General features: G+C 42.0%; 1 protein-coding gene and 1 long non-coding RNA gene across 6 annotated transcripts in view; both read right to left on the bottom strand.

The window, feature by feature from the left end:
* CPNE4 (copine 4) overlaps positions 1–26443 on the bottom strand; it is a 516611-nt gene that overhangs the window by 476458 nt on the left and 13710 nt on the right. The window contains exon 2 of one of the 5 annotated variants that reach the window (XM_073900042.1): positions 19711–19791. The exons of 3 other annotated variants lie outside the window; for them this stretch is intronic. The gene's annotated coding sequence lies outside the window, so the exon portion shown is untranslated. Of the gene's footprint in view, positions 1–4115; positions 4459–19710; positions 19792–26443 lie in introns of those variants that run through there. One more of the 5 variants, XM_073900043.1, reaches the window with a different exon arrangement.
* Positions 4638–17433, bottom strand: LOC141374024 (uncharacterized). The gene is made up of 3 exons (XR_012380571.1): positions 17310–17433; positions 5095–5191; positions 4638–4780 (listed from the first exon to the last, which is right to left on the bottom strand). It is a non-coding gene; the product is annotated as an uncharacterized lncRNA (long non-coding RNA).

Here is a 26443-nt window from a genome sequence, read left to right as displayed (position 1 = left end):
CCCTCATCAAGCTGCCTAGATTGTCTTAATACTATCAATTTACCTTTTCCTCAAACCAAGGAATTTACCAGACATGGTTTGATTCAAATTACACACTGAGCAGTTCCTATTGAGAGAGGAGGAGCAAGTGCTGAGTTAATAATAGTGAAAGGCACAATGGAAGATGGCTGCTTGAGTTAGGTCTCCAAATAGGTGGATTCTCCACTGGGCACTGTGGCATCAGACTAGGACTGATGGGGGTAGCATTAGTTTGGGGTCTATGTACAAATTCAATCATAACTTGCCTCTTTTCATACCTCTGTTTATAATATTCAGGACACATGCATACCTGGGGGGCCAATGCAAAGAGAAGCTGATACGGGGAAGATTCTATTCCAATGTCCCCATTGGTTGTCCATTTCTTCCATGGAGTACAAAATTCAGGGATTCTCTTCTCAATTCATATGATGAACAGGTCCAGTTCTCTGCTCCTACATAGTACAAGGTCAGCTAGATTGAGAAAGGGAAGACTTGGAGGTAGATATCACCAGGCATTTTTTCTCTCTTGTCCTTCTCTTGCCACTCCAGGAACTCCAAGAGCATAGAAATGCTGATTTTTCCTGTCTTTGAACTTCAAAGATCCCCTGTTGCTGTGGCTACAGGCATCCTAGATAACAATCCATGAGCAAGACAAGAAAACCATGTCCAATGGCTAACCCCACCGTGTGTAGTAATTACCCTGTAAGGTAAGTGCTTCTTCCTCCACCCTTACCCCCTTATTTAGGATGGCTACAAGGAACTATATTGGGAGAAATATATTTTAGCAGCACTAAACATTAGATGAGCCAATCTGGTCACGTGACAGCTTACAAGTGTGTTTTCCAATTTGCCACCAACAATTTCTCCCTAGATATCAAGGCACATAGGGCAAATGCCCCACATCTCCAGCTGTGACCCATTTTTATCCAGGTTTTGAATATGTTTAAAAAATTGAATTAAGTTCCTTCATCTGACAATGGCAGGAAAGAAGACATCTTCCAGAGTGGCATTTTCTTAAGAGTTTCTGATCCACTAAGAAACAGTTCCCATATATTCATCCATCAAATACACAGTGTGCGCTTGCTATGTGTTGGGTACTGAGGCTAACACAGTAAGTAAGATAGATGGAGTTGTAGCAATTAGGAATTTAATTACTCATTCCTGTATGCACTTCTTCATCAAATGTTTACTGAGTGCTTACTACATATCATGCCAATTTCGACCACAGAATAGTCTAAACCTATTTAAAACTAAACAATTGTCAACCAATTTGGATTATGGAATGAGAGTCATAGAACAGATAGGCCCTATCCCTAGCTTATGTTATAATGGAAGAAAATTATCAGATTATAAGAAATGCTATGCAGAGTATTAAAATAGAGTCATGTGCTAAAGATGGACTATGTGATTATATAGGATGGGTGGTCAGGGAAGGCTATGATATGAGTGATACAAAAGAGGCAGTTACATGATGATAAGGGACAAAGGTATTTTATACACAGAGAACAGCATTCCAGACAAAGGAAAGAACTAGCATAGAGGTTTTATAGCAGGAAAAACCTTAGTGTGTTTGAGGACAAATAAGAAAGACAATGTACCCTATGACCCAGAAATCTCAATCCTAGATATTTATATAGGGTGAAAAAGATAGTTTTGCACACAAATGTACATGAACAGCAGCCTTATTGATAATATCCAGCAACTGGTACAAGGACAAAGTGTGTACAGCCATGCAGTGGAATATTAGTCAGCAATTAAAAAGAATGGGCTTGTAAGGACATGGATAAATCTCAGGAACACTGTGTTTAGTGAATAAGCCTCATATAAATGTCTCTATTTATATGAAGTCCCAAAGAGGAAAAAGAAATCTATGCTAGAAAAAATCAGAATGGTGTTTGCAACATTGGATTCTAGTTGATATAATTAGAAGAAAATGTACTGATGTCTGCAATTTACTCTGAAATGCACCAAATATAAGCTGGGTTAATAGAAGAGTAAACTAATGGATAGATATGTTATCTATTCAACTAAAATTGTAACAGTAGAACCTAACTGGTGGGTACACAGGTGTTTACTGTAAAATACTTTCAACTTTTCTGATATTTCCATTTTTTTCATAATAAAAGTTTGGGAAAGAAAAAAAGGTCAGTACAACTAGAGCACCCTAACGTGATGATGACCAGTATTGTTTAAATCATCTACACAAGTAAAAGTATTTCACTATTGTGTTTTTTGGCTGAAAATAATACTTCTTTTCTTCCATTCAATTGGTTTCATGGTTTCTAGTTGATAAATGATAAATTCGGTAGTCATATAGCATTTCCTCAGTGCAGCTGATTCAGCAACAATGTCCAGTGAATACTCACTATGCCCTGGCACTATGCTGAAAGAACTAGGAAAAAAATAGGTGTTATTTATCCCTGCTAAAAAGAAGCTTGCAAAAATAGTTGGGGAGATTGGGCCAACTTGTATGAAATCATTAGAGAATAACCTGGAAGAGATAAAATAATAATGCTACCATAGAAATGGGATTTAAAGAAGAAAGTGATTGGCAAAGAGGAACCTCTGAGTGGGCCCACAAAGACAGATAACCTGGATTCAGCTGCAGAATGTAAATAATAAGTGGAGAAAAGGCAGTGTGAGTTCTCCTAGTCACAATGCAATGTTTATTAAGTACTTACTATGTGTTGAGCTGTGCTAAGAACATTACATTAATTTAATTTAAGAAATACTTATCCTCAAGTGCTAGGGACAAAACAGGGCACCATTTTTGGTCTTTTGGTTTTTAATTTAATGGACCTTACATTCTAATTAGTTTGGGGGGAAAGTAACAGTCAATAAACAATATAAATAAAATATCCAGTTTATTAGTGATAAGAGCCAAGACAAAGTATGAAGCAGGGAAGAAGGATATAAAATGTTAAAGTGGAGGTAAACATTTTAGATAAGGGAAATCTCATTGAAAAGAGAATTCTTGAGTAAAAACATAAAGGATTAGAGAGCTGATGATTAGGGTTTCAGAGGAAGAACATTCCAGGCAGATAGAACAAACCACAAGCGCAAATGTCCAGAAGCAGACTCCACGCTGAGTGCAGAGCCCCACCTGGGGTTGGATCTCATGACCGTGAGGTCATGACGTGAGCCAAACCAAGAGTGGCAGCTTAAACAACTGAGCCACCGAGGTTCCCCTCCATTTTTTGATGTTTAACATATTTGAAATGCTCCTGCTTCTGCCTCTTTCTCTCTGCCCTTCTCCCCATTCTCGCTCTCTAATCTTTTACATAAAAGATTGTATTTATTTATTTGAAAAGAGAGAGCGAAAGAGAACACAAGCTGGGGTGGGGAGAGGGAGAAGCAGGCTCCCCGCTGAGCAGGGAGCCTGACATGGGGCTCAATCCCAGGACCCCGGAATCATGACCTGAGCCGAAGACAGACGCTTAACCGACTGAGCCCCCCCAGGCGCCCCAAAAATAAATAAAATCTTTTAAAAAAATGGACATTATCTCATGTAATCCCACAGCGGTCAGCCCTATGAGCTGTGTCCTATTATCATCCACATTTTACAGGTGAGAAAACTAAGGCACAGAAATGTTAAGACAGCCTCAACTCAAAACAAAACCTCAGTAAAATTAGGCATGACCATGTCAGAACAAAGTGGCTTTAACGCACAAGCATAGTCTTTCTGATCTCGCTTTGTATTGCAAGTGTTACCAGGAGAGAAAAGGCTAAGCTTCTTAATATTAAAACCCGAGCAAGAAAGCAAAGCAAATTCAACTAAATCCTGATTACCAAATGATTTATTTGGCTGGCTAGAGAACAAGAAGGTCAACTAGGTTGACCAAAAGATGACTTGATTTGAGTAGATGAGGATTGTGATTAATCTTAATGCTGAAGAACCAAAATAAAATGCTTTCCTAAAGGGGCAGGGGGAGAATCTTATCCAGGTGTGATGAGTAGATAATGCCAGCAATGTGGTTGCTTTAATCAATATACCACAGATGAAATGATAAAGGCAATCTGTCTGCAAATGAAAACTATAAATACATCACAAACATGATGTAGCAACTGTTACAAACAGAAACTCAAAGCCTACTGACCTGGTCCAGAGGAAATAGCTGGAGCCATGTAGTTCTCAGCATTTAAAAAAAAAAAATCCATCCATACTGAGTATGTGATTCCAAGCAATGATTCTTAAAAACAGCTCCATGCCTATATGAAGAGATGGAACATGGGCCTTCAGCCTTTCTCTCTCCATGCATTCCACAAATGAAAAGAATATCCAGAGACTCAAGGGACAAATCCAGGCTAAACCCCACATCTATAGGTCACACCACCGAGCCTCTCCAAATTATAGAAGGTTATTTAAGGCTTGCTCAGTGCAAAAAATCATTGGATGTTAACTCTGGTAGCCCATATGCAACTAAGCTCATTTTTCTAACTTCCCTAGATCAGCTGCTGCTGAATAAGATTGTTTTCCCATTTGTAATCCTTTTCAAACATTTGTATTTTCCTTAACAAGGTTATGCTGTTCCCAGTGAGTCCCGGGCTCCTTTCCGAAGGATGATATCACTGCAGACACAGCAGCACCAGCTACTAAAAATCTGTTAGGCTGCCAATCTTGTCGTCACCTCTGGCACCCACCTCCGCTGTGGCAACAGCCTCCCATGGCCGCTTTCTTGACTCCTCTTATTTGCCCCATCAGTCATCTCAATAGCACACCATGGCGTTCAGAATAGGATCTCAGAAGGCCAAAGACCAATTACTGCAGAGATGGAGATATTAAATTAAACCCATGCCTCAGCAGAAAGCTTCAGAGGGACCCAGGAAGAAAAGGCGAGTGACACAGATCAAAGTGCTCATTAATGTGTAGCTGACTTGTCACTTTTATGGGAGTCTTTGTAAGGAGTTGAACTCTGATTTAAACAGGAATACAAGGCAATGATATTCCAGAGAAATTTAATTTTTCTTGCCACTTTTAACCCAAATACCTAAGCCTTTTTAATTATTTTTATTTTTTGCCAAGTTAGATCACATTCGAAAAATGTGAAATATGACAAGAAAGTCTTTATTAGGTACCTCTCTGCATGAAGCATTGGCCTTTGTTCTCCAGAAGCTTACAGTTTAGGAAATTAGGGATGCAGGTTTGAGGTGAGGAGGTATGCCTCTGTCGGGCCTGCAAAAAAAATCAATCAATGATGTCCATTTAGCAACTTAAAAAAAGAAAAAAACCCAACCATGAATCAATCCCTTTAAGAGTTATTTGTATCTCAAAGGCCATATTAAAACAATAATCCTGGGGGCGCAGTCCGTTAAGTGTCTAACTCTTGGTTTCAGCTCCGGTTGTGATCCCAGGGTCGTGAGATGGAGCCCCGCATCAGGCTCTGCACTCAGCGTGGCATCTGCTGGAGATTCTCTCTCCCTTTCCCTCTGCCCCTCCCACTCGTGCTCTCTCTCTCTCTCAAAAAAATAAATAAATCTTAAAAAAAATCACCCTTTATAATAAAAATTTAAATAGAGGAATGTACCAAGCAACACCCATCTGATAGGCCAATATCCCCAAGAAGACAAGAGCTGTCCATTAATTAAACCCTCATCACTCAAAGTCTGGTCCTGCAATCAGCAGTCTCAGCATCTCCTAGAAACTTGCTGAAATGCAGAATCTCAGGCCCACTCCAGAGCCACTGATGCAGAATGTGCATCAGTGATCGGTATGCACACTGGGACTCAGGAAGCACTGAGTTCAATGAATAACCTCTGTGAGTCCTAAAAGGACCTCGTGGTCATAGACACACTCTGCTCATTTACTCATCGTTGGCAGCTGCAAGCCATGACTGTACTCACTATACTGTAAGCCTGTGGGCCACACAGATGACATCATGGCTGCCACGTGAGGGACTGCAGTTAAGAGGTATGTGAGGGAATAGTGGGGCCATCTATCAAGAGGCAACTTCTCCATCTATTTGGGGTAATTCTCTGTAGTCAGGAGGCTTTGAGCTATTAGTCTGATGAGCCTCTTCACAAAGCCCCTGCCAGTCAGCTCACACTCCGCAGACCCTAGCACCTTGCCTTGCTTATTTGTTCCTGGGGAACAGGCAAGTGGAGCTCAAATCCCCCTCCTCTCATGACTAGGACAACAGGCGTACGATGACCTCAAAAGCTGCACGCCCATCTCTCTCCTACTTCCAAAGGAAGCCATCCTCACATCATGCTTCTGGGTGGTAGGCCTCAGGCTCACCCTGAGTGCTCCATATGGGGTGATGAGTCAGTGGGGATCAGACCCCGGTAGATACATCATCCTTGCATTAGTATGAAGCATCCTAGTGGCATCTTTTTAGCATATATCCTGAGAGACAAGTGATTAAATTAAAATTCAACTAATATCTCTCTTCTCCATCCAAGTTTATTGGAATCTGGGAAAATAAGAAGTTACTTGATGGAAGAGAGTCATACAGGTCCTGATTAAAAAGACAAGGCTGCTGACAGTGAAGGGCCATGGAAGCTGAGCTGCTGAAACTTGCCAGCACCAGCATTTTAATTGCAAGATGACATTCATCAGAAGATACCGAATTAACTAACCTGGAAGAGCAGAAGGGGACTGTGATGTGGGGACTGGCTGACCCTAATTAAATTGGAATTTGTGATGAAAATGATGGTCCCGTCATCTCTGAACAGCATCTCTCTCCCTTCCTGCTCTCCGCATACTTCTCTCAACACCATCTATAAGTTCTAAATGACTTCAAAAGGAAAACAGAGCAAGAGAATAATCTATAATGAGCACCATTTAATTCCGTTCTGTGAGACAGAATTGCAAACATACACACATAACTTTTAAGTATTCATTCTATATCTAAAATGTATCTTTTCTGCTTATTACATATCTAAACAAAACAAATAATGTTAATTTTTAGAAGTTGAATTTCAGCATAAAACTTCAGTAAAATTCAGAAAAGCATAGAAAACAAAATAACCATCAAGTTCAGAGATCACAGCTGTGAATATTTTGATGTATGGATTTTCAGTATGGGGGCAGGTGTGTGTGTAGAGAGAGAGACAGACAGACATAGAAATTGTCAGAGAGACAGAAACACAGAAATTTGGGATCATAATGCATATAGTTTTATATTCTATTAAGTTCCCTTAGCATCATTTTATGAAGGATTTTAACAATCTGATAGAAAATATTTTTACACTGACATAAAAAAAAAACCCAAGAACTCCAGGTAAGTCAACCCTTGAAACGGTATCAAGAAAATAGAACAATTTCTCAGAACAAAACATTCTTGATGGTTTAGAAGAAATATTCTTTTTTAAAAATCACACCTACTGGTATAGCCAACAATACAGAAACTTCAAATAGCCAAATCTGGACTTGAGTCACTGTGGTTAAGCAAATGGAATTAAAATTAACATCACATGCCTAATGGAAGTGTAAGTCCATGAAACCACTCTGAAGAAATATCTTGGTATTATAGCTGTTACCTTTAATCCTTTCCATGAGTCAGTAGTAGAAAAAAAATAACCAATACCACTGAGGTAGAGTCTTGTGGAGCTCACTTTTATCTAGGTTTCCTCTCCTTCTGAGCACAAGGGAGAATTCCTCTTCTCCACCTTCTTAGCAGTCTGAGAGCATATGACCAAGTTCAGCAAATAGGATGTGACCAGAAGCAATGTGTGTCTCTTCAGTGACCACTGCAAGACAGTGCCAGCACCCAGCTGCCCTGCTGTGGTGACTATGAAGGAGGCCGTGTATTGAAATGGCAGAGCCAGAGATCAAGACAGTCCCTTAGACCACTGCTAATGGGGAACAACTGCTCTAGAGAGCTTTTCAATAGTACTAAGCCATTGGGGTTATTTGTTAAGTTAGCATAATCTATCTTACACTAATATAGTCACACACACGCAAAAAAAGAATGAAATGTTCCATTCCAATCATATGTCCTATCATATATACATGGTAGCTGTAGGCTTTACAGAAGAGAAGGAAGGCAACAATCTGTTAAGGCATTCTTCTTCCCCACCTGTCCACCTGATAAAACAAGGTTGGTCAGAACGTGTGAAGGGACCAAAAGCAGGGATCTGGGAGAGCAGACCTCAGGGTCAGTTGACATTGACCTACTATGTCTAGTAGGCACCTACTATGTCTAGTCTAGTCTAGTAGTCACCTACTATGAGAAAAACCACTCTGCAGGGGCTTCTAGGAATAAAGAGGCTAATCAGGGATAGTCCCTGCCTTCTAGAAATGTAAAGTCTAACAGAGAAGAAAACCATAAGAGTACAAAGATAGGGCGCTTCTAACAGCTGTGTGACTTTGGGGAGGTCATTTATCTCGCTGAGCCTCAGCTTCATCATCTGTCGAATGGGGATTAAAAACAGTACTTTCCTCACTGAAGTGGTGTGAGAATAGAAGATCTAGCATAATGCCTAACACAGAGTAATTACTCATTAAATACCTACTACTGTTGTTTTTTATTTACCTTTTAATTACCTGGAATATTATTATTAACACAGAATTGTTTCTCCTTCTATTCAAGGAAAGTAGTCCCTTCCTCCCACCCGAGTGTTAAAATATCCAGTATTGTAGAAAGAGCACGGAATATGCAGCAGACAGTCCAAATGTGAAAAACTTCAACCCATACCCTGGGTCATGTGACTTCTGAAGACCTCAGTTCTATCATCAATAAAACTGAGGTAACAATATCTTCCTTTCAGGACTCTTAGAAGGAATTGTGGAAATCAAGTGCATAACTCAGAAATACAAATTTCTTCCTCACTCCTCCCCATCTTTAAAAAAGATAACAAGAATAAAAGATGTAAAGTCTATTTACAACAGTAAGTAGCTTATCCCTAAGTATCCTTCTGCAAAGCAATATATACTGCAATTCCCCTTCCAAAGTCCTATAACTCACAACCCTCCATTTCCTGAAACTTTAAAATTGTATTCGTTACCCACATTTTTTTAACCAGACATAAATTTTTCTTTTACCTTGGTAGTTCTGTGTGTTGAGCTGTTATATTAAAGAGGTGATAGAGAAATAAATTGTCTTTACCAGCAGCAAGCCATCAGGAGCAGTTAATCCCACCTCCTATGGATTTCTGTCTCACAGTCAATTGCTCATGTGTCAATTACTCAATACACCCACCATATTGCTGTATCCTACTATTTCTGTTCATCGCTACATCCTGCTTCCCTAAGCACCCAGCACAGAGCATGGCACAAAGTCTGTTCACAACAGATATCTCTGATGGTGAATGACATACATCTTTCCTAAAGGCATGTCTGAAGCAGACTTGGCATGAAAACTACCAGCGAGCAAAGGTCTTTGTCTCCATTTTCATTTTGAACCCCCAGCCCCTGGATCGGTGTCTGACACATAATAAGCATTTAATAAATGTTAATGGAATTAATGAAAAGCTTGCGACCTTAGAAATGTTAAGTAGAAATAATTAGGAGTCCTGAAAGATGACTTATCATTCCTTATCAAATAAGGATTGAAAGAAAGTTATTTTGGAATGGAAAACACCCATATTGAGTTCCAAGTGTGACACAGAGTATCAGGTATAACAGCCTAATGACTGAAGAGTAGTCCAAGAAAATCATCCCTCTCCCAGACTTGGTATCTGTTTTTCTTAATGGTTCATAAATTGATACTGTGATAATAATAATCCTATTTATCAAATGCCTTCTATGCTTTGCAACTTCAAATACATTAGAACCAACCTTTACAACCATGCCATAATATACATACCATTATTCCTTTTTTAAGGACAAGGAAACAGGCTCAGAGACGTTAAGTAACTCATCCATGCCTTATGTGCAGGAAATGACTGAACTGGAATTTAAAACAGGCTCATCTGATCTTTCCATATGGAGAAATCAGTATATGTACACATGTGTGCACAGGGACATGAAGGTACAGGCATGGGTACACCTCACACTGTCGCTACAGTTCAGGATATGCCCATAAACCCTTTCATGAAGAAGAGTTCACTGAACTGAATTTCTAAAGATTTTTACAGTAACTTTCTTCAGCTCCAAAAAAATTACATCCTTAAAAAAAAATGCCTATTTAAAAAGCACATTATCAAGCCCCATGATGATATTACCCAGGAGAAAGACATCTCACTCTACACAGGATTATGAAAATTCACAAGCAGTCCACTTGTCTGGCAAACTATTCCAATGACCTCCCTACCTTTTGCATCCTGGGATTATTAAACTGGGTTGCTGAACAGTGCAGATACCTGCTCTGTGACCAATACCCCAGGCTGTTTATTGACCTAAAACTCTCTGGAGGCTGTGCACTCAGAAAGCAGTGGGTCACTGCTGAGCTGCTCATGTTCTCTTACCTAATAGAAGGCATAGCTCAACAGGATGCCTGCTTGGAGCCAGAGGTAAGGGCTGGTGCTGGGCCACATGGCTGCTCTGGGTCTTTCTCTGTGGCAGATGTCAAGGTCTGCAGGGTGTTTTATTAAAGGAACAAAATGCAATGGCTTCAAGATACCAGCCCTCTTCCCCATAAAGCCTTGGCCTGTGTGGAGTCAAGATCCCCAAGGAACCCCAGCTCAGCTGCTCTTGGGGGTTGGGGCTGTCTGTTCTATAAGCTTCCAGAGCTCAACACAGCCTGTCCCCTTCCCTCCATGCTTGTTAGACACCCAGCATGGTTTTCAGAGGCCATGTTGATGCCATATGTTCATGCCACTGAAGCATTTTACTGCCTGAGCAGAGGCACTTAGCACAAGGAAGAGCACATTGTTTTCATAGCTGGTTGGCTCTTAATACTTCCCCAGGAGACTCCAGGCTCAAAGAGAGGGTGTCTGGGGAGTTTGGGAAGATGCCAACAAGGTAAAATGTTCCTAGTGACACAGTTCAGAATGTCAGCCAGGCAGAGAGAAAGGCCCAAGTCATTAATAACAGAATTTTGGTGCAAAAGAAAAAAATTAAGGAAAACAATAAAGAAATTACATATGCAGAGATTTTTTTTTCTTTAATGGCAAATTAACATTACTTTATGTCAGTGATTCTCACTTGACCAGGGTCAATTTTGTCTCCCAGGGGATACTGAGCAAAGTCTGGAAATATTTTGGGTTGTCACAATGGGGCAGAAATGAGAGTGCTACTGGCACCTAGTGGGTAGAGACCAGGGATGAGGCGCAACATCCTACAGTGCACAGGACAGTCCCCAACAACAGAATTCTCTGGCCACAAATGTCAATAGTGTTGAGGTTGAGAAACACCCGGGTATATTAACACTGAACAGATAAGAAAGCTCCCTCTTCCCCTGCAACCTCATTGCACTAACAATTAAATTAGCCACATTCAGGGCGTGTAGGGAGGCATCAGGGCATAGAGTTTAAAAGTAGTATCATCTAAGTGTAAGATCTAGATTTAAATTTTAGGTGCTGAACTTTCTAGCTCTGCAACCTTGGACAGGTTAACTTTGGTGAGCCTCAGTTTCCTCTTCTGCCAAACACAGGCAGAACTGGCCACCCCCTAACTGGACAAAGTTTAAATTACATGAGATGATGATAAGAATGTATTTAGCACCATGTCAACACACAGCTACCAATACCTGAGTGATGATTCTTAAGGCTCAACAAAGTGAGGGCAAACAGAACAACACAGGGTTTTAAGAGAAATTTACCAAGTACCTTGGTAATTTGAGGGAATTTGAGTTTGAAAGATCTCAGGGATGCTCAGACCTGTTGCCTCTTTCCTTAGAGGGCTCTTTGGCTCCAGTGAGTCCCACCACTGTGTACTAACACCCCACAGGCCACCTTGTTGGCCTTCCTTAACTATTACTGTTCCATTGCTCAGCCCAGGTTATCTGGTCATTCTTCTGTCTAGATCTCCATTACCACAGGCCAAGCCTGACCCCAGTGATGATCTGGTCACAGAGAAGAGACTATTGATACCTGATACTCAGGCATGTATTTTCCTTCTGCATGGAGCCAGAGGGGCTCTGGTCTTTCTCTGCTGTTCCAATACTGAGCAGAATCAGGCCAGACTTAGCCACATCTGCCTTTGGTCCAACACCCCTCTGACCTCTCATAGCCAACATTTGCCTCAACATTGTTACCTCCAGTCTTCAGAGCCCTGTCCTCAGAGCAACCCTGGAGCTCTCCTCTCCTCAAGCCCCATTTCCTGGTGCGTGGTTTTCCCTGCTGGCTTCAAAGGCACCCCAGGCAGGGGAGCACCACAGAGCATGAAGAGAAGTGCTTAGCCAGCCACACAGACTGCCTCAAAAGGCCTTCAAATCAAAGAGTTCAGAGATACTTTGGAAACCATCTAGCATAGTTTCCCCTTGCTGGTAAAACTGAAGCTCAGAAAGAAGGGACCAGGAACTGCCACTAGCCCATGAGGTCCCTTTGTGCAAATTAGAAATGGCACCCATCTGGATGGAGGCATTCCTGAGCCAAGGTGAATACACAGCCTGACAAGTGCAAGAGGCCCAGATCTTGGGCCAAGACAGGTCTCACTGTCCACTGAACAATCCCCTACAAAAGCTCTTGGAAGGAGTTTGCCCAAAATCACAAAAATGAGTTGTCACAGAGCTGAGATAAGACAACTTCTTAGTAGAGTCAGTTATTTATGGAAAATGAGTGGCTCCTGAATTCTCTGTTGTCCTTGCAAAACAAGACTTATTGGTCAAAAAGTGGATTCACAATTCATCTTCCTTGTGGTCCCTTTAATGACAGAAAGGGGAAAAGCAGACAACTTGCCATGGTGTGGGCTCCTTGAGGATACTTCAGACAGAGCTGGTGGCCCAGAAAAACTCAACACATTCAAAGGAGTAAGGGAGCTCCAGTAGCTGGGGAAAGGGAACCCAATCACCCAGTTCAGAGTCAACAGTTGAATATGCAAGGTCAACTCCCAAAGGAGAGTTTTGTTTTGAAATTGTAACAGCCAGCATGGCATAGCTATGAAAACAGGAAATCTTTTCAGAGAAGCCCATTAAATTTCCCACCTCCTGAGTATTTCATTTGATTTTTGTGATGAGAAAAACATGGCATATTATTAGGGGCACCTTCAGTTGGAAATAGATGAGTGACTATATACTATAGCTTAAGCAACATCAGTTTTCCTGAATGGGAACCAGTTGCTGATGTCAACTTCCTTATATTGCCTCGGGACAAAAACTTCCCCCTCTTCCTCTGTCTAATCTATAGGTCAAGGGTCAGCAGACATTTGATATAAAGGGCCAGATAGCACATTTCTTCAGTTCTGTAGGCCATATGGTCTCTGTCACAACTACTCAACTCTGCCATTGTAGCACAAAACCAGCCACAGACAGACAATATGCAAACTCATGATTGTGGCTGTGTTCCAATAAAGCTTTATTTATAAAAACTGGTGGTTAGTTAGATTGGACTCATGGGTCACAGTCTGCTATCCCCTGCTCTAGATGGTACTGAGCATGAGGTGGGCAGAACCTTAGCCCCTGCTCATTGACAGGTTTTAAAGCCACCAAGATGGGATGTTCCTAGACAAACAGAAATGAGAACCCAACATGGCAAGGGTGGGAAAACCTTACTCTGATTCTATTCTTGATTATCATGGAGTTGGGAAGAAGATTAAACAGAGGAGACTGGTATCATGTAGTAAGAGAAGGGACTTATCTGGAGCATGGATGCTTCATTCTAAGATATGCCCCAAATGCTAGTTCCCATGGCATCTGTCTGGGCATCATATTAATAAATTAGTATAAGATTCTGAAAACCAGACTGGTCTCTCCTCTACATTTTCTCAGGACACCAAAGGGGTACAACCACCAAAAAGAAGGCCTTGGTAGCAGGAGCATATTTAAGAATTCATGTATGTTGTATTTCTTTAGCCAATTATATGGCTGTATCACCAAAGCAAAGAGGATTCCTCAGAGGCCTAAAATCTGGAAGCCATTAACATTACTACAGGCTTTACCTTTTCTTAGGAAACAGGGAGTTCTGCTCCATGTTTGCCAGACCATGAGGGAGAAGGGTAGTGTACACCCCCAGGCATAACAACTCATCCTTTACTAGAGAGCAGAACACAAGACCAATTCCTTCTTCACAAGTAAAAAATATTGTTTTCCAGATTATGCCATAATCCCTCCAGGACAGGGACCATATTTTGTACTTCTCAGTATTATTATACCCTTGCCCAGTGTCCCCACAGGTCAAATAATAATTGCTAACATCTAAGGAACAATTGTTCTACGTCAGGCATTATTCAGAGTGCTTTAAGGCCCTTCTCATTTAGTAACCTCACAACAACCTATGACTCAGGGCCCACTATTTTTATTATTCCACACTGACAAATAATGGAACTGGGACACAAAGAGATTGAGTAATTTGCCCAAAATCATGCAGCTGCAAGTGATGGAGTCCAGATTTGAACTCTGGTATCCCAGTTCCAGAGCCAGTGCTCTTAACTTCTGTGTAATACTGCTTCTAATAATGCAACCAATATAGGTGATCAATAAATGTTTGGGGCCAATGACAGTAGTCACTCTGAGAGATGAGAAACAAAAACAAGGTCCGGATTGAAGCTAAGCCAAATTGTGCATGATTGTCAGTAGACTCATTCTGAGCCACTCTCTCCTGAGGTGGGCAACACTGTACTGTCTTGTCCCCTCTCAGAGGGAGCTGAGTTCTAAGAGTGGTGGATGCCATTGAAAGGGCTATAAGGAGACAGGTCTGCAGCTCTGTTTAAGAAAGCCCATTTTCAATAACATCAGGCTGGAATGCCCTGGAAATAAGCCAACAGCTGGAAATGATGCTCTCTCTAGGTAGGTTCAGAACCTTCCCTAAGGGGACAGGGTAGAGAAAATGGCCCCAGGGCAAACATCCACTCCCACCTCCCCGTCTCTCCAAGATCCCGCTTCTGGGGAATGCAGGGGTCAAGCATTCTGAATTTCCCAGTGATTGGGACGAAGACTAGAGGTAGCTGAGGAGGAAGTGGAGGAGAAGCTCTACTTAGCAGGGGTTAGAAATGATGGCCTTCTTCATTAGAACACTTGGATTTTCCTTCCTCAATATCCAGATTATTTTGTTTTTTCTTTTCCTTTTTTTTTAATGTTTTTGATTCAGAAGCTATTTTAATCTGCTTTTCTTGTCTAACATTGGCACTTGGGAGTAGGAAATGTAGTCTAATTATAGTTTTGATTACATCCCATGGTATATAGGGAGGGTCACACTTCTATTGTCTTTTAATATATTGTGTTCTTGGCTTCTGTCTTTCACAAAACAGTACTTAATAGTTTCGAGCAATTGGATAGCTTTTAATTAGCTCAGTATTCTATACCTCCAAAGTCATTATATCATGTTATGAGAGAGTGTGCAATAAGTCTGACTGCTTTTTTTAACTGACAATATTTTTCAAACAGACCCTATCTATCTTTGTGAAAGACCTCTATATTCTTGAAAAATATTTTATCCTCCATTTTAAAAATCTTTCATCAAAATTCTGTTAAATCACTCCTACTGAAATGTAAAACAAAACTATTTGATTTACTCTGTTGATCAAATATTTAATTTCCTTATCATTGCTTTTTTTGTCTAACATATTTTGGTAATAGGGTATAAAAATTCTGTGTATCAAATGATTTCCAAGAGTCAGAGAATCTTTATTCAGATTCTGGTTTTTCTTTAACCTGCTAAAGAGCTGGTCCAAATCACTTTGGCCCAAATCATTACATTTCTCTGTACCTACGTTTCCCTCATTTATAACATGGAATTGAATAAAACATTTCAAAATTGGGCACCTGGGTGGCCCAGTCAGTTAAGCAACTGCCTTCAGCTCAGGTCACAGTCCCGGAGTCTTGGGATTGAACCCCGTGTCAGGCCCCCTGCTCAGTGGGAAGTCTGCTTCTTCCTCTCCTCCTGCTTATGCTCTCTCTCTGTTCCTCTCTTTCAAGTAAATAAATAAAATCTTTTTAAAAAAATTTCAAAATTGCCCTTTGACAATACCATTCTAGGATAGCTTATAGTGAGGCTTCCATTTACCACCAGGACCATCTTGCCTCTTTCTTTCTGCTACAAGATAACCCTTTTAACCAGATTTCATCTGATGAAGGAAGGAGGAAAAAAATCGAATAGACCCTAAGCATCACCACACTGTCCTTGGAAGGAAAAAGAATTCTTTGTTCTAACTCCCAGACACACACACACACACACACACACACACACACACATACACATACACACACACACACGACATATATGACACCTGAATATGAGCTTTCCAATAATCAGTTGTAATATACCAATGAGAAAATATCTTTTTTGAGCAGCCAGAAAATATTTGACAAAGGGATTATTTCCTTAAGGGCGAAAATCAAAAGGCCACAAGGTGAGGGGATTCCAGCCATCCTATATCTCCTAAGGAATGCTGCCAATGAGGGTAAACTGTTAAATGCATCACATGGAACAATCACAGAGAAATGCCAGCCTCAGCAGGAACAAATTTAGAATCTTGAACTTCACCAGAGTGTATCAGTCAGATTTCATTCAAGTCACTGCCAGGAAAGAGCCAGACATCAGTCTAGGATCAGGGCTCATCAGGCACCCGAAAATAAAATACTCCTTCATGGACTGGAGATACTGGAAATAAATACTATGAATTGGTTTCAACTTGTAAGACATACATTTACTATGGAAACATCCAAGAACACAGGTTAAATGTACATATCAAGGAGCAAGAAAAACAGGAGAGTTTCCTGACCTATAAGATTGAACAGTGTAAAAGTCAAGACAATCTCTAAGATCCTAGTAACCCGGAGCCGCTGCAATAAAAAGCAAACAAGAATCTAACAACATGCCAAGCACTGCAACCTGGATTGGACTCTACCATACTGGATCAGCCACACCAGGAATTCCAACTGAGATCTTTGACTTCCTGGCTCTCTGAGATCTCCAGCACATCAGACATTCACCCTAAGAGTGGCACTTTGGCTCACCCAACAGCTGCCAAAAGTTAAAGACTAGGATTTCAACCACAGCTGGGAAATACACCTCAAATGCTCTCTCCTCAATTCAGACTTCCATTCCAAGTGGCTCTTCACATGCAGCATAAACTGACCAATCTACTGATCAAGGCAGGATCTGAGATAAACTGAATGATTTCCCTGAGCCCATTGCCAGCTGAAGAGAAGTGGCACCTGGGGGGGAAAATGGAAACTAGATGGGAGAAGGCAGTGTGGTCAGGAGAGGAGAAGCCAAAGGAGTTGGAAGAGAGGAAAACAGCTACCCCTGGAACTTGCCCTCGGAAAAGGAAGACGGGGGTGGGGGGGAGGGGATGCTGAGCTTTTACTTACATCAGTCTCCCTTCCTGGACTGAAATTTTCTCCTCTTTAAATATTAAAATCCTCTTTGAAACCCCAGTTTACATTACTTCGCTCTAAGACTTCCCCAAACCCATCCACCCCACAAAAAATGCTCCATTCCCTGAACTCAGAATGTCTCTCATTCCACTCACCTAGCAATGATGCTCTGACATCTGACATCAAACAATGATGCAATAACAGTCTCACATCATCTCACATTCTTGTTTTGTGACATCATATAACTGTTACACTATTATTTGGCTTCTCACATACGCATGCCTTGATTCCTAACTTTGATCTTAACACTCTTGAAAGGGAAGTCCATAATTATTTTAGCGTTTTTCTCTAAGGCAGTAAACTGCACATGGCAGGTGTTCAACATACGCTAATGATTAAGGAAGACGAAAAAGGAAGGTAAGAGTAGGGGAGAGGTAACACGGAACAAAAATGGGCCCCACGGTAGCATGAGGGAGGGAATCAGAATTCCACGCAAGCTAAGAACCAACAGCACCCTGGAGACACTGGATACATCTATTGATTTAAAGAAAGGATGTCAGGAAAGGAAGAATGGATGGAAGAAAAGAATGATAAAAAGGGAAGAAAATATGAAGGGGAAGGATGGAGAAGAGCAGAACGAAAGAAAGGAAGGATGGAAAGAAAAATGGAAAAGCAGAAGAAAGGGTGGGAGGAAGGAGGGTAGAATAAAAGAAAAGGAAGGGGCAGAGGACAAGTCTTACCCTTGAACTTCTGGATCTTCCATTTTTATATTATTTCTTGTTCTGAAATATTCTTTGGTGCCTTACAGGCACCCAGCACCTAGTCCCAGGCTTGTCGGTGCTCCTTCATAAAGCTGTGTGTAAACCACCTCCAACATCCATTTGCTTCACTGGCCAGCACCCACCTTCTCCTGCAGGTACAGTGCCACTGATCTTGGGAAGTCAGCCCCAGGAAGGCTGCATTTCATGACCCAGGGCTTATAGCTCTGGAGGATGTCCGGGCAGAAGCCTGAGGCACTACTGGCTGGCCACCAGAAGTTGCAGTAGGAGGTCTTCTCCTCTTATTTGTGCCAAGGTGTCACATGACACACTCAGTCCACTGGCTCCCTGGGCAGCCCATCGGGGAATCAGGGCTCTGAGGCTCCACGGGGTGGGGGCAGGGGAGTGCCTCTGAGGATACTCACTGGCATCCAGCCATGCCTCCTTCACCACCAACCCCCTGAGGCGCTGCCATTGCGCCTCCTCCATCTGCCCCTGAAGACCCAGACACTCAATCTGGACTGTGCCCTGGACAATGCAGGAAGGCTAGAGTTTACATCCTGACAAATGCACAGCTCTTTGTGGTAACCCAAAAAAAGATCCCAGGCAGCTCTGGGCTTCCCAAGATGTCTCCAGCTCTACTGTTCCCTTTTCCCTCTAACAGAAATGCCACAACATTATAAATGTTCATGTACATACTTTTTTAAAAAGAAATTTGCCATGAGAAACATATCCACTGAGGAGACAATGAAGGGGTTGTTGATGGGAAAGGGAGAAGGTCTATATCCATAAACCCCTGAAATTAGCAGCAGACTTGGGTACAAATAGATGTGTTGGCTTTTTAGGGGAGAAAGTCCATGGCTTTCAGTAGATTCTCCAAGGGAACGGTGACCCAAACAAGATTAAAGCTATCACCCTATATAAGGCAAATTGCTGGGGACTCATCAATCAGGAAAAGCATGCCTGATTAGTTTGCCAAAGACAACTGAATTTCATGAGGAATTAACTATTTCACTAAAATGACAACTGAATTTTAAAATAAGAGCTTTCCTCCCCTTCCACCCTGAATCTCAGAGGTGAACAGTCTTTGTGCCTGTCCGTACCCACCAGCCCTGCAGCCTGTGTCTGCTGGCGAGGGCAGGGGAAGGCCATTTAAACTTGTGACACTTCATTAAGCCCATGCCCACTGCCATCACAACTCTAAATTAAAGTAAACCAATTCCAAATGAGCAAGCCTTGAAATGCTCTCCCTTCTGTCCATCCAAACACACTCTATAGAAATAAAATGAGCAGTTTTAGAGGAGGTTACGGTTGTAATACATCACATCGTCTTGAAACTTAAAATATCACTGGAAGTATAACCAGAGATATATGTGAAATATTTCACTAAGCCCTAAATTAGCACCGCAGGGACATGAAGGGTGATTCAATTGCTACAGAATAAAATGAAGCCGAGAAAAATCAGGGCGATGCACTTGAGCAAGCACTGAAACACAAAATAATGGGAAAATCTGCTTTATCACTTTATTTTTAAAAAGGCGTTAGCAGACTCTGCAGCTGTTAATCACTGCTCACATATGGCATGGCTGTCACCTTTATGAATCATGTTTTATCTTGAAAAGATTGTCCTTTATTACCTTTCCTTTTGCACGTTCCTAAGGAGATGTGAAACAAGAAAATAGGAAAAGCTCTGAGGTTCTCCATGCCAGGATCAACATCTACAAATAAAGCAAGCAGGGAAGTATGTTAAAGTTTTAAATTACGTCCAATTTTGTGAAGCTGAATATTAGCATCTTCATTTCCAAGCTGCAGAAACAGTGCCATCTCTTACCCAAAGGAACTTCTAACTCTTAAGACTTTGCCTTGATAGCACATGAAATCTAAGCCCTAGGTAGCGAGTAGCAGAAATACTCAGATAGCTCTTGTTTTAGATGAAGGATCTGAATAAATTTGATTCAAAATAAAAGACATGGTATTGCATCAGTCTGTAACCTTACGTGTGAAAAATAAATTTAATGAATGAAGGTAAATATACAGTAACTGGGACCTATAAAGATACGCATATAAAAGAATAAGAAATGTTTACAATCATATGCATATGATTTATCCACTTTATTTTTTTTAAAGATTGTATTTATTTATTTGAGAGAGAGAGAGAGAGAGAGCACGAGCACAAGCAGGGGGAGGAGCAGAAGGAGGAGCAGATTCCCCACTGAGCAGGGAGCCTGACTCAAGGCTGGATCCTGAGACTCCAGGAGCTGAAGGCAGACACTTACCTGACTGCGCCACCCAGGTGCCCCTGCCCACTTACTTTAAAAAAACAGAATGAGAGGCAACCAGTATGAAACTCAAGGCTCAGGAAATGTGCCTCAATGCTCTCTCTTGACACAACCCTGCCACTTTAACTGAGCTGCTACATTAGCCATACTTCAGCAGACCAAAAAACAGTCACTCTGTGTCCAGTCCTGAGACTAATGGCTCTCAGAACTTCTAAGAATTAGGAGCTCTTGGAAACTAACATCCTAGAAAGGAACAAATTCTGCTCTTCAGCCGGAAGGACAAGAAGGCAGTCTTTCCATGCAACACACCTTTACCCATGGAGCTCCGGGGTGCCAGAGTCAGAAGGTGGTACAAACTGCATGGTGCCAGTGTCAGCCCTGTCTGGTCCTCCTCCCCTCTTCTTTCTGAATGGGAAGTGGTCTGGGTCCTGCCTGTGAAAGCCAAGAGCTTGTGGGCCGGCTTTCCCGCCTCAGCCCCAGGGCTGCTCACGATCCTGCTTGCTCTCAGATCCTGCTTGCTCTCAGCTGTCGGACCTGCCAGTGAGGAAGCCACTTACTTACCATGAGGGGAGGCAGGCAGGGCTGCTCCATCTGTACCCAGTGCTCTGGATGCTGGAGTGCCCGAAAGGAAACCCGGGTGCAGCCTGGGATGTGGATGCAGAGGCTGAGGCTCTGCTCGCATCTCAGCAAAGGCAGCATGTCACCCTCCCAAATGAACGAATTAATAAACGATAACCCCTTGGTCAAATCTGTGGAACTGAGCACATGGAAACCCTGTCCCCAGGAAAGGGGACAGCGGGAACTCCAGTTCCGAAAGAGGGGCACAATGTATGCTTTGAAGCAGGAGTTGGCTACCCAAACACACCACAGAGCATGAGCCCTTCTCCCAGGATGACACATCTCTTATTCCCCTCTCCCCAGAGGTGGAGGACAGTAAGAACCAGGAGATTACCATCACCTCTCCCTCCTCCATCCCCCACCAAGTAGGCAATCAATAGCTCTCTATCCCCCTGTATGGCAATTTTGGAAACCAGAGGGAGTGTGATTTCCACCTATGATTTTGGTGCCTGAGCAGAGGGACATCAAGCACATCTGGTATGTGCCCAAGATTATACCAAGAGCTGCTCAACGTGAACAATAAACATGTTCTTCAAGCCCATCTCCATAAACTGACTCAGAAAAAATATTTAGCCTGATTTTGATGCTCTCAACTGTTAAATTGCATGTCTCTCTCCATGTAGGACACCTGATAATACTGTGATAGTGGGCCGTCATGCTTTTTGACCCTGAGTAATAATTCCAGCTGATGCTAAATTAATATGACTGAGGGTGACTCAAGAAGCTGTGGCTGTCACTTTGGCAGACTGGGGTGCAAGGCACTGAGGGTGTCTTGCCTCCTCTCTCTCTCTCTAATATGTAAAATAGTCCTGCAAGAAGAACCCTTAGAGATCAAATCAGATACTTTGGTTTTATAAATGGGGAAATGGAACCCAGACCATAAACCATTCATCTAGAAACTCCCCATCATTCATCCTACAAGCACCTACTATTTACAAGATCTTCACAATGCATAGCAACAAAATTCTATCATTTAGATATTTGGTCTATAGGTCAAATTTCTGAGTAATGCTCCCTTGGTTTTTAAGTCTATGTACGTTTCCCATCTGGGGATGGCCAAATAGAAATACGTCCCAAGCACAGGAACTGGCAAACTTTTTCTACAAAGAGCAAGACAGTAGGCTGTGTGGGCTATAGGGTCTGTCACAACTACCCGGTTCTGGCATTGTAGTACGTAAGTAACTATTGGCAATTAACAGGTGTGACTGTGTTCCAATAAAACTTTATTTACAAAAAAAGTCTGCATGCTGGATTTGGCCCACAGGCTGTATTTTTCTGACACTTGCCCTTAGGGGGTCTCATTTGACAATGACCTTTTGGGGCTGCAGATCTTAAGTTTGCCTTAATCAGGTCATATTCAATCTCAAACCTCCCTTAGATTCATAAAAGTTATAAAGTATATTTAGGAAAAATCACAGAACAAGAGTTTTAGAGAATGAACCTATAACCAGCTATTATAACTATCCACAAAACACAGGGAAGGAAGAGGAATCATAAATAGAACTGCTCCTGCCCATCCAAGCAAAGAGGGACAGAAGTTTTCAACTAAGTTACCAAGCACCGAGCCTTCCTGATTGGATATCATCTCTTCTCCCCAGTTTAGGAAAGATGATATTCCTAGGATATCAGGCAGATTCCCATCATTCTGTCCCCATGGACAATAACTCCCATCCATTCCTGCTGGAGGCAAGTCTAAGCTGGGCTGCTTAGCTTGGTTGGCAGGGCAGACTCAAAGGGTCAGTAAGCAGGTCTGATCTTCCCTGAGTTCATTCCCCTGGGCAGGGGGTGGGGTAGGGGGGTGAGTGAGGAGAAAGGGCCCAGCATCCTTCCCTGTTTGTGTCTGCTTTAGAGAAAGGTGATCTCAAAAGTGGCCCCAGCAACCTGCAAAACCAACAGGGTTCATCACTGAGAGTGAGCGTGTGTTGCTCACCCAAACCCATGGAGTCTGAATTTGAGAATTTGGGGCAAAAAGCTCACAACTTAAAAACAGCATCAAAAACTTGGCTGAAAGGGTTCCCAGGAGATGGTCCTCGTGGAACATATCACACAGACTCCCGTTCGATGTAAGTGAAGAGAAGACACGACTGGCAAGTACGCTCATGTATGCCCTAGACCCTCCTCCAACTGCCGCTTTCCAGAAAGGGAATTCCTTTACAAAGTTATAATTACCCAGCAGAATGTGCCCTTTATACAGAGAAACCATGTGAAGGAATCCATGCTGCCTCTGGTCAACTCATAGAAATGCTTCATGTCAAATTTCGGCTTTTAAGGAAGATGACAAATGAACACCTCGCATCACATTTTTCCATTTGTTTGTTTTGGCTGTGGGACGTGCCTCTGTGACACCAAACATCTGGATAAACATTTTTAAAGTGTCTCTGTGAACCAGTGATCCAGGTGTTTACTGTCAAAAAGACCAAACAGTCAAAGGACTGAAAGATTTACCCTCTTTCCAACTTCTCATCCAAGGATCTGCGACATTTCAATCACCACCCTGACCCTGCTGCAGCATCGCCCTTAGTTCATTGGCTTCTATGAAAATAAAAAGAGATTTGAATTCATTCATTGATCATCGGTTGAGAACCACATTGAGTTATGTCAGCTCTGATTTGGTTGATTTTACTCAGTAAAACTTAACGATGCCATAAAGCATTAAGAGTCAGCCAGCGCATCAGTGTCTGAAAACCACGGACCATTACACACCAAAGGAAAGTATCTACTAGGACTTCTCATTCCCGTTAGATAATGAATAAAAATGATGGCAAGGGGCAGTATTTCGGTCATTAGCCCACAGTTAAACACAACTCAGCTGCCAACATGACACAAAGGCCACAGCTCTGGAGTCTAATCGTTCATCTCTTCCACAGTAATGAGGTAGCAGGAGAGAGCCCTCAACTTCGTCCTTGGGCTTTCCTTTCAGTGGCAAGTGCCCTGGGGAACCCTGAAGGTAACACATGTCACAAACGTGCATGAACTGGATCTTTCTAAATGCCCTCGGCTGGGATAGAGATCCTTCAATGAGTAATAAAGCCATCACATCTCAGTTTGGTCTGAAATAGACAGTTTAACTGTCACTCTTCCTTATCATGAATGTGCATACACGTTCATACTGACACACATAAAAATGTAAGAAAGCAATTCCAAAGCAGGTCAGCCTTTTCTTTAGGAAGTTCCCATCACTAGAAATATAGGCAAAGGCTTCAGAGAGGCTCTCATACTAAAAAAAAAAAAAAAAGTTTAGGAGGAGATGAGACATCTTTGCTGGCTACAAAAGTCATTGAAACAAATTAGGGTTGAGAATCTAGGAAAAATGGTACTATTGGCATCATGGTTTAGTGCAACAGTTCTCAAGAGGTGAACCACTTTAATTTCCAATACAGTAAACGTAGACAGATTTAACCTAAACAAACAAAAGCTCTTCCAGGGTCTTTAATACTTTTTGAGAGTGGAAAGGGACCCTAAGACCAAAAAGTCTAAGAACTTCTGATTTAGTGGAAGGAGTATGCATTTTGGAGTAAGGTGGTTTTCAAGTTTGTTTTTGTCTCCTCTGTCTCCCATTAGCTGTGTAACCTTAGCTGAGTTACTCAGCTTTTCTGGACTTCCATTTTCTATGGATCAGACTAATTACCCTTATAAATTTCTGCTCAAGCAAGTTTCCCTGCTGAAACATGATATCCACAAGGTCAGGATTATGTCTATATGTTCCCTCCAGATCCCCTGAGCCTAACACAGCACATGGCATGATACATGATAGGGTCTCAATAAATAATTATGAATTGATTATGAATCAATAAATAATTAAGAACTATCCACGATAGGCTGGACAGTTGCGAGGATTAAATAAGATAATATGCATAAAGTGACCGGTGAGGTGCCGGGCATATCGCAAATGTCCACAGTGGCTCAGAAAATATCAGAGCCCTTTCTTTACCACTAATGCTGTTCTCAGTTGTCCCACACAGGATAGAAAATGCACAGCTTGTCTATAGGAAGTGAATATTTAAGACTTGGTTCTCAAAGGGTGGTCCCCAAACCAGCAGCATCAGCCTCACCTGGGAAATTGTCCCCAGTGCTAGACCGACCAAATCAGAACCTGGCAGGGACCAGGAGACATCTATTTGTGTTGTAACAAGTTTTCCAGGAGATTCTGATTTCGTCCTCAAGTGTGAGAACCACAGCTTTGAGACTTGCATTGGTCTCTCCGAAAAGAGTATTTTATGGCTAGTAGCATTTTGGACTTTGATAGCAGATAGAGTACCCAGTATGTCTATTGCTGGCTGCCCGGAATCTTTTTTGAACAAAGGTAGATGATACATAAAGTCAACTATAATAAATGTCCGTTGCTGGGCCTTGCAGGGCAGTGTGATTGATTTTGCATTCTGCCTGTATATCTGGGGGCCAGCACTAAACACACTTTGCATCTGAAATAAAGCTGGAACCAGCAGGGACAGAGGAAGTTTTATCTTAGAGAAACCCCAGCATAACCCCTGAGTCATCTTTGTGGCTAGGCATACAATTTGTGGGTGGGAACAGAGAACGGGAAGGGGAGAAAGGTAAATGGTTGTGTCGGTAACCATGGCGAGCATACATTTTATTGCTGATTTCTATCAGACCTTCATAAACACACTCCTAGTCTTCGCAACTCCCTTGTAAGTATAGCAAACCACTACCATCAGGGTAATCACTCACAAGCTCTAAACTTTGAGGGGTGCCACCAGCCAGTACTAGTTGCAATTTGAGTAATTTCCATGTGCCTGCAATCGGATGGGCACTTGGGACACTACAGATATGCACTGTATCCTTCAAGGCTCACTGCTACCCTAGTCTATGGGCACTGTCATTACTCATTTTACATCTGCGGAAATTGAACTTCAAGACATGAAGCAGAGCTGGGATTCAAACCCACCAATGCCTGACTAAAAATCTATGCTTTTCACTAAAAGTTCTACCTACCTATATACGGCACAGAGTATAGCCTTGTAAGTATAATGGAGCACATTTTAGGGGATATGATTCAATGAATGAAGTAAACCTCACCCAGAGTCAAAATAATTCTCCCCCCAAAAAATCCCATAAATTGTTCATCAAGTGCAATATATATTACATTACATATGCAATGTCTACGGTAATATATCTATACCACTTCGAACATTAATTTAGAATATAATCAAAATATAAATGAGATTATTAATTTAGAATAATCAAAATACAGTGAGAACATGTTTAATAAATGAGAGAGGGTGTAGAGTTGATTTTGAGTAAGTTCAATGTATACTGTAGCCACCCACTGACCTGGCCTCACGCAGGATACGTGCTAAGGGAGTGGGCACGCAGACTGGGTGACAGAGAGTCATCTATGTTCCAGAAGGTTCTAGGCACTCAGGAGTTATCACAAGAAGTGCACTATACAACTGCTACCCAGAAAAGCTTGTGATATGCCAGGGGAGTGGACACAGCCATGCCTGGTGATATG

Source organism: Callorhinus ursinus, unplaced genomic scaffold (genome assembly GCF_003265705.2).
Source record: "Callorhinus ursinus isolate GAN/ISIS: 27379988/994484 unplaced genomic scaffold, GSC_fseal_2.0 scaffold1, whole genome shotgun sequence".
In the NCBI taxonomy this organism is placed as follows: domain Eukaryota; kingdom Metazoa; phylum Chordata; class Mammalia; order Carnivora; family Otariidae; genus Callorhinus; species Callorhinus ursinus.
Note: the sequence above shows the minus strand (reverse complement) of the source record. Positions and strands in the feature narration are given on the sequence as shown.